The 10,036-nt window shown below is 26.3% G+C and overlaps 1 long non-coding RNA gene across 1 annotated transcript; it reads left to right on the plus strand.

The window, feature by feature from the left end:
* The first annotated feature begins 2,596 nt into the window (after window positions 1–2,596).
* LOC135265666 (uncharacterized) lies at window positions 2,597–4,561 on the plus strand. The gene is made up of 3 exons (XR_010333429.1): window positions 2,597–3,917; window positions 3,986–4,267; window positions 4,319–4,561. It is a non-coding gene; the product is annotated as an uncharacterized LOC135265666 (long non-coding RNA).
* The last annotated feature ends 5,475 nt before the right edge of the window (window positions 4,562–10,036 follow it).

Here is a 10,036-nt window from a genome sequence, read left to right on the forward strand (position 1 = left end):
GTCTATTTTAAGCAATGAAACGAATAGGATTAGCTGCCTTTATCCAAAGTGATACATAAATTGCTCTTTTATGCCAGATTAATACGTTTTTAGTCTGTTCGATGTAAGTTTTCTTGTTCAAAGCAAAAGATCGTCTAATGTAAGCCGTTTTTGTTTGAACTGATGAACAATTCAGACTGAGAGTCAACAAAAATAATTTGTTTTAATCCAAACTGATAATTTTTGACCCTATAAGAGTCCTATAAGAGTCCGAGATACGCCGTTCTCGTCAAGTCTATAACGTAATTCGTTTTTTTGTGTCAGAATACGACGTTTTCTGTCTGTTTAATATAAGTTTTTAATAATAATAATAATAATAACAATAATAATAATAATAATAATAATAACAATAATAATAATAATAATAATAATAATAATAATAATAATAATAATAATAATAATAATAATAATAATAATAATAATAAAAATAATAATAGAAATAAAAGTAAGCTTAGTTTTCTAAGCAAAAACGAAGCTTATTTTGTGTGTTATATGAGCGCTTTCTCATTTCTATGCAAGAAATCATCTGTGATCTGTATTTTTAGGCAAGAAATTGTCTAAAATTAATAACTCATTTTAAAACTGGTATAAAAACATTTACTATACAAAAGTTAATAATAATAATAATAATAATAATAATAATAATAATAATAATAATAATAATAATAATAGTAATAATAATAATAATAATAGTAATAATCATAATAATAATAATAATAATAATAATAATAATAATAATAATACTTATAATAATGAATTTCTTTCTAAATTAAAGCTTAGTTTTTCTAAGCAAAAATGATGCTTATTTTGTGTGTTATATGAGCGTTTTCTCATTTCTATGCAAGAGATCATCTGTGATCTGTGTTTTTAGGCAAGAAATTGAATAAAATTAATAACTCATTTTAAAACTGGTATAAAAACATTTACTATACAAAAGTTAATAATAATAATAATAATAATAATAATAATAATAATAATAATAATAATAATAATAATAATAATAGTAATAAAAGAAACAATAATAATAATAATAATAATAATAATAATAATGATAGTAATACTTATAATAATAAATTTCTTTCTAAATTAAAGCTTAGTTTTTCTAAGCAAAAATGATGCTTATTTTGTGTTATCTGAGCGTTTTCTCATTTCTATGCAAGAGATCATCTGTGATCTGTGTTTTTAGGCAAGAAATTGTCTAAAATTAATAACTCATTTTAAAACTGGTATAAAAACATTTACTATACAAAAGTTATAATCGGTCTTTAATAATAATAATATTAATAATAATAATAATAATAATAATAATAATAATAATAATAATAATAATAATAATAATAATAATAATAATAGTAATAATAATAATAAAAATAATAGTAATAATAATAATAATAATAAAAATAAAAATAATAGTAGTAGTAAAAGTAAGCTTAGTTTTCTAAGCCAAAATGAAGCTTATTTTGTGTTATATGAGCGTTTTCTCATTTCTATGCAAAAGATCATGTGTGATCTGTGTTTTAAGTTGTGTCAGAATACGACGTTTTCTGTCTGTTTAATATAAGTTTTTAATAATAATAATAATAATAATAATAATAATAATAATAATAATAATAATAATAATAATAATAATAATAATAATAACAATAATAATAATAATAATAATAATAGTAATAGTAACAAAAGTAATAATAATAATAATACTTTTAAAAAGGAAAAATGGAGCTTATTTTGTGTGTTACATGAGCGTTTTCTCATTTTTATGCAAAAGATCATGTGTGATCTGTGTTTTTAGGCAATCTAAGCCAATTTATAGTTTTTAATATTTAACAAAAATTTGCTTTAAAATAAAATGTTTGAAAAACCGAAATTAAACTAAATTAATTGTGTCTAACACTTTAGTAGAGGAAAAAGGAGGAGACATAAAAGTCACTAAAGTCTTAAAGTTGTCTTTAGTCGTCATATTAATAACAATAACATTTATAATAACAATACTAGTAGTACTAAATTTGCTTATATGCAAGCGCTTAATTAAGGTAACAGTTTTTTTGTTTTTTGCCTATATCTCGAAAACAGTTACTCCTATCAATCTTTACTTTATCACCAAAATTAAAGGTGATAAAATTTCCTACAAAATAGTTATTTGCATTTTTCATGTAAAACTAACCATAAGCGAGATATATAAGTTTGAAAATAATTATTAATTAAAAAAAAGTGTTTTAACAGAAAATGTCTTGTGATTTAAAATACACTTAATTTGTTGGGTCCAATACTTTATTAGAAGAAAAAGGAGGTGACATATAAGTCACTGAAGTCTTCAGAGTCGATTTTAAATGCTGCATTTTCGTCTTCGTCTCAAACATTGAAAACTGAATTACATTTTTGTTCTGAAACGGTAACAGTTTTTACTTTGGTTTTTTGCTTATATCTCGAAAACAGTTACTCCTATCAATTTTTATCTTTCTTTCAAAATTAAAGCTGATAACATTTCCTACAAAATAGTTATTTGCATTTTTCTTGTAAGACCAACCATAAGCGAGTTATAAAGTTGGATATTATTATTATTATTATTATTATTATTAACATAGATTCTTTGCTGAGGTTAACACCTTTATAGCAAAATATCAAGAAATACGGTTTCGTGTTAAATAAAACACCATTGAATAATGAAAAATGAAATACAATTTTAATCTACAGTTAAATTAGTTAATTAATAAAGGTTAATGTTAATTATTGTAATGTGTCATATTGATTCTTGAAGGAAGAAACAGTAACAGCTGCAACAACGTTATCAGGCAAGCCATTCCATATATCAAATGCACGATTTGTCAAATAATTCTTTCTAACGGTAGTCTTAAATGGTTCTTTTTTCAGCTTATAAGAATGACCTCTAAGTCTGTCATGATATTGAATTTGCAAGAAATTGCGTGTTACTCCAGGAAATAAACCATGAGTAAGCCGAAAAATTTGAATTGCATCTGCCCTGTTTTGACGAGCACGTAGATCTGGTATTTTGAGTATTTCAAGACGTTGTTCATATGAAACTTGTCTTAAACAGTGTGTCCATCTAGTTACCAGGTGCTGAGTTTTTTCCAGCAAATCAATATCCTTTAACAAATAAGGTCTCCAGACTGGAATGGCAAATTCCAAATGCGGCCTTATGTAAGTGATGTACACCTTTGAAATAAAACTGACTGAAGGATTTGGAAAAACATGCTTTAGCAAATAAAACATTTTACGCGCTCGACCCACTGATGCTAGACATTGCTCTGACCATCCTAACTTATCATTTACAATGACCCCTAGATTTTTGGTTGAGGTTTTTACACTCAGGAGTGTGCCATTTATATGGTAAAGGTACTTTGGGTTGTTGTGGCCACACTGAAGTACACAGCATTTTGCAATATTTAGTGGTATTTGCCACTTCTCGCTCCATTGGAAGATTAAATTAAGTTGGTCTTGCAAGTCCGTGACAAGTGGGTTAGCAAATAACTTAATATCATCCGCATATGCTGAATAGCTGTCCAGTGAAAACAATAAATCTGCTGTATATAACAAGAATAAAATTGGTCCAAGAACTGATCCCTGTGGGACCCCACTTAATACTGGTTTAGAGTACGAAAATTTACCACAGACTTTTACACAATAGTTTCGATTTGATAGAAACGCTCGGATCCAATCAAGCAAATTTCCTGTTACACCATAGGACTCCAGTTTTGCTAACAAGAGATTGTGAGGGACTTTATCAAAGGCTTTACTAAAATCAAGGTAAATTATGTCTACAGGTTGGTTAGTGTCTAACATTTTTGTCCATAGATTTGTGCAGGATAGCAAATTTGTGACAACTGACCTACCTGGTAAAAAGCCGTGCTGATGCTCAGGTATTAAATTATTTTTTCTCATGTAAGTTAATAGTTCCTTGACTATAACTTTTTCCATAATTTTACAGCATGTCGACGTGAGACTTACAGGTCTATAGTTAGCAGGATCAAGTTTATCTCCTGACTTGTACAAAGGCGTGATTGTTGCTTGCAACCACTCGTAGGGCAAAGTGCCTTGTAAGAATGATTTTGTCATCATTTTGGCAAGTGGGCCCGACAACGAAGCAGCACAAGTTCTCAGGAGTTTGGGAGGTATCTGATCCGGACCTGGAGCTGTATTTAATTTAATGGCACAGAGTTGGCTTTTTACCAGATCCGGAGTAAAATTAATATAAGACAACCCACTAAATGTACTTGTAGGCATAAATGACGGTATATTATTATTAATGTTTAAATTATAGGTAGCAGCAAAACTGTCCGCTAAAGTGTTTGCAGTTTCTGTATGATCGGAGCAGAGTAGACCTGAAGCATTTCGTACTAAAGAGACCGACACACGACTAGAGATAAATTTACGTACATGGGAATAAAATAGTTTTGGTTTATTTAATATAGAATTTTCATAATTACACCTGGCTATTTGTAAATCAGATTTTAGTTGGTTAGAAAATCTTTTATAAGCAGAAAAATTATCTTCAGTAGGCTTCCTTTTAAATTTTTTCCATATAAATAATATTTAACAAAAACTTGCTTAAAAATAAAATGTTTGAAATACTGAAATTAAACTAAATTAATTGTGTCTAACACTTTAGTAGAGAAAAAAGAAAAAGACATAAAAGTCACCAAAGTCTTCAGAATCGTTTTTAGTCGTCATATTAATAACAATAACATTAATAATAATAATACTAATAGTACTAAATCTGCTTATATGCAAGCGCTTTATTAAGGTAACAGTTTTTTGGTTTCTTGCTTATATCTCGAAAACAGTTACTCCTATGAATTTTTATCTTTCTGTCAAAATTAAAGCTGATAAAAGTTCCTACAAAATAGTTATTTGCATTTTTCTTGTAGGACCAACCATAAGCGAGTTATAGAGTTGGATATAAATAATATTTAACAAAAATTTGCTTTAAAATTAAATGTTTGAAAAACTGAAATTAAACTAATTTAATTGTGTCTAACACTTTAGTAGAGGAAAAAGAAGAAGACATAAAAGTCACTAAAGGTTTCAAAGTTGTCTTTAATCGTCATATTAATAACAATAACATTAATAATAATAATACTAATAGTACTAAATTTGCTTATATGCAAACGCTTAATTAAGGTAACAGTGTTTTGGTTTCTTGCTCATATCTCGAAAACAGTTACTCCTATGAATTTTTATCTTTCTGTCAAAATTAAAGCTGATAAAAGTTCCTACAAAATAGTTATTTGCATTTTTCTTGTAGGACCAACCATAAGCGAGTTATAGAGTTGGATATAAATAATATTTAACAAAAATTTGCTTTAAAATAAAATGTTTGAAAAACGGAAATTAAACTAATTTAACTGTGTCTAACACTTTAGTAGAGAAAAAAGGAAAAGACATAAAAGTCACTAAAGGTTTCAGAGTTGTCTTTAGTTGTCATATTAATAACAATAACATTAATAATAATAATACTAATAGTACTAAATTTGCTTATATGCAAACGCTTAATTAAGGTAACAGTGTTTTGGTTTCTTGCTTATATCTCGAAAACAGTTACTCCTATCAATTTTTATCTTTTTACTAAAATTCAAGCTGATAAAATTTCCAACAAAATAGTTATTTGCATTTTTCATGTAGGACTAACCATAAGCGAGATATATGATTGAAAATAATTAATATTTAAAAAAAAAGTGCTTTAACAGAAAATGTCTTGTGATTTAAAATACACTTAATTTATTGGGTCCAATACTTTATTAGAAGAAAAAGGAAGTGACATAAAAGTCACTGAAGTCTTCAAAGCCGTTTTTAAATGCTGCAGTTTCGTCTTCGTTTCAAACATTGAAAACTGAATTACATTTTTGTTCAGTAACAGTCACAGTTTTCTTATTGGTTTTTTGCTTATATCTCGAAAACAGTTACTCCTATCAATTTTTATCTTTCTGTCAAAATTAAAGCTGATAAAATTTCCTACAAAATAGTTATTTGCATTTTTCTTGTAGGACCAACCATAAGCGAGTTATAGAGTTGGATATAAATAATATTTAACAAAAATTTGCTTTAAAATAAAATGTTTGAAAAACTGAAATTAAACTAATTTAATTGTGTCTAACACTTTAGTAGAGGAAAAAGAAGAAGACATAAAAGTCACTAAAGGTTTCAAAGTTGTCTTTAATTGTCATATTAATAACAATAACATTAATAATAATAATACTAATAGTACTAAATTTGCTTATATGCAAACGCTTAATTAAGGTAACAGTGTTTTGGTTTCTTGCTCATATCTCGAAAACAGTTACTCCTATCAATTTTTATCTTTTTACTAAAATTCAAGCTGATAAAATTTCCTACAAAATAGTTATTTGCATTTTTTATGTAGGACTAACCATAAGCGAGATATAAGATTGAAAATAATTAATATTTAAAAAAGAAGTGCTTTAACAGAAAATGTCTTGTGATTTAAAATACACTTAATTTATTAGGTCCAATACTTTATTAAAAAAAAAGGGGGTGACATATAAGTCACTGAAGTTTTCAGAGTCGATTTTAAATGCTGCATTTTCGTCTTCGTCTCAAACATTGAAAACTGAATTACATTTTTGTTCTGAAACGGTAACAGTTTTTACTTTGGTTTTTTGCTTATATCTCGAAAACAGTTACTCCTATCAATTTTTATCTTTCTTTCAAAATTAAAGCTGATAACATTTCCTACAAAATAGTTATTTGCATTTTTCTTGTAAGACCAACCATAAGCGAGTTATAAAGTTGGATATAAATAATATTTAACAAAAACTTGCTTAAAAACAAAATGTTTGAAATACTGAAATTAAACTAAATTAATTGTGTCTAACACTTTAGTAGAGAAAAAAGAAAAAGACATAAAAGTCACCAAAGTCTTCAGAATCGTTTTTAGTCGTCATATTAATAACAATAACATTAATAATAATAATACTAATAGTACTAAATCTGCTTATATGCAAGCGCTTTATTAAGGTAACTGTTTTTTGGTTTCTTGCTTATATCTCGAAAACAGTTACTCCTATGAATTTTTGTCTTTCTTTCAAAATTAAAGCTGATAAAATATTCTACAAAATAGCTATTTGCATTTTTCTTGTAGGACCAAGCATAAGCGAGTTATAGAGTTGGATATAAATAATATTTAACAAAAATTTGCTTTAAAATAAAATGTTTGAAAAACGGAAATTAAACTAATTTAACTGTGTCTAACACTTTAGTAGAGAAAAAAGGAAAAGACATAAAAGTCACTAAAGGTTTCAGAGTTGTCTTTAGTTGTCATATTAATAACAATAACATTAATAATAATAATACTAATAGTACTAAATTTGCTTATATGCAAACGCTTAATTAAGGTAACAGTGTTTTGGTTTCTTGCTTATATCTCGAAAACAGTTACTCCTATCAATTTTTATCTTTTTACTAAAATTCAAGCTGATAAAATTTCCTACAAAATAGTTATTTGCATTTTTCATGTAGGACTAACCATAAGCGAGATATATGATTGAAAATAATTAATATTTAAAAAAAAAGTGCTTTAACAGAAAATGTCTTGTGATTTAAAATACACTTAATTTATTGGGTCCAATACTTTATTAGAAGAAAAAGGAAGTGACATAAAAGTCACTGAAGTTTTCAGAGTCGTTTTTAAATGCTGCAGTTTCGTCTTCGTCTCAAACATTGAAAACCGAATTACATTTTTGTTCAGTAACAGTCACAGTTTTCTTATTGGTTTTTTGCTTATATCTCGAAAACAGTTACTCCTATCAATTTTTATCTTTCTTTTAAAATTAAAGCTGATAAAATTTCCTACAAAATAGTTATTTGCATTTTTCTTGTAGGACTAACCATAAGCGAGTTATAGAGTTGGATATAAATAATATTTAACAAAAATTTGCTTTAAAATAAAATGTTTGAAAAACTGAAATTAAATTAATTTAATTGTGTCTAACACTTTAGTAGAGGAAAAAGAAGAAGACATAAAAGTCACTAAAAGTTTCAAAGTTGTCTTTAATAGTCATATTAATAACAATAACATTAATAATAATAATACTAATAGTACTAAATTTGCTTATATGCAAACGCTTAAATAAGGTAACAGTGTTTTGGTTTCTTGCTCATATCTCGAAAACAGTTACTCCTATCAATTTTTATCTTTTTACTAAAATTTAAGCTGATAAAATTTCCTACAAAATAGTTATTTGCATTTTTTATGTAGGACTAACCATAAGCGAGATATAAGATTGAAAATAATTAATATTTAAAAAAGAAGTGCTTTAACAGAAAATGTCTTGTAATTTAAAATACACTTAATTTATTAGGTCCAATACTTTATTAAAAAAAAAGGGGGTGACATATAAGTCACTGAAGTCTTCAGGGTCGATTTTAAATGCTGCATTTTCGTCTTCGTCTCAAACATTGAAAACTGAATTACATTTTTGTTCTGAAACGGTAACAGTTTTTACTTTGGTTTTTTGCTTATATCTCGAAAACAGTTACTCCTATCAATTTTTATCTTTCTTTCAAAATTAAAGCTGATAACATTTCCTACAAAATAGTTATTTGCATTTTTCTTGTAGGACCAACCATAAGCGAGTATAGAGTTGGATATAAATAATATTTAACAAAAATTTGCTTTAAAATAAAATGTTTGAAAAACTGAAATTAAACTAAATTAATTGTGTCTAACACTTTAGTAGAGAAAAAAGAAAAAGACATAAAAGTCACCAAAGTCTTCAGAATTGTTTTTAGTCGTCATATTAATAACAATAACATTAATAATAATAATACTAATAGTACTAAATCTGCTTATATGCAAGCGCTTTATTAAGGTAACAGTTTTTTGGTTTCTTGCTTATATCTCGAAAACAGTTACTCCTATGAATTTTTGTCTTTCTTTCAAAATTAAAGCTGATAAAATATTCTACAAAATAGTTATTTGCATTTTTCTTGTAGGACCAACCATAAGCGAGTATAGAGTTGGATATAAATAATATTTAACAAAAATTTGCTTTAAAATAAAATGTTTGAAAAACTGAAATTAAACTAATTTAACTGTGTCTAACACTTTAGTAGAGAAAAAAGGAAAAGACATAAAAGTCACTAAAGGTTTCAGAGTTGTCTTTAGTTGTCATATTAATAACAATAACATTAATAATAATAATACTAATGGTACTAAATTTGCTTATATGCAAACGCTTAATTAACGTAACAGTGTTTTGGTTTCTTGCTTATATCTCGAAAACAGTTACTCCTATCAATTTTTATCTTTTTACTAAAATTTAAGCTGATAAAATTTCCTACAAAATAGTTATTTGCATTTTTCATGTAGGACTAACCATAAGCGAGATATATGATTGAAAATAATTAATATTTAAAAAAAAAGTGCTTTAACAGAAAATGTCTTGTGATTTAAAATACACTTAATTTATTGGGTCCAATACTTTATTAGAAGAAAAAGGAAGTGACATAAAAATCACTGAAGTCTTCAGAGTCGTTTTTAAATGCTGCAGTTTCGTCTTCGTGTCAAACATTGAAAACCGAATTACATTTTTGTTCAGTAACAGTCACAGTTTTCTTATTGGTTTTTTGCTTATATCTCGAAAACAGTTACTCCTATCAATTTTTATCTTTTTTTCAAAATTAAAGCTGATAAAATTTCCTACAAAATAGTTATTTGCATTTTTCTTGTAGGACCAACCATAAGCGAGTTATAGAGTTGGATATAAATAATATTTAACAAAAATTTGCTTTAAAATAAAATGTTTAAAAAACTGAAATTAAACTAATTTAATTGTGTCTAACACTTTAGTAGAGGAAAAAGAAGAAGACAAGAAAGACAAAAATTCATAGGAGTAACTGTTTTCGAGATATAAGCAAGAAACCAAAAAACTGTTACCTTAATAAAGCGCTTGCATATAAGCAGATTTAGTACTATTAGTATTATTATTATTATTAATGTTATTGTTATTAACATGACGAC

The sequence above is a fragment of the Tribolium castaneum genome, chromosome 3 (assembly GCF_031307605.1).
Source record: "Tribolium castaneum strain GA2 chromosome 3, icTriCast1.1, whole genome shotgun sequence".
NCBI classification, from domain to species: domain Eukaryota; kingdom Metazoa; phylum Arthropoda; class Insecta; order Coleoptera; family Tenebrionidae; genus Tribolium; species Tribolium castaneum.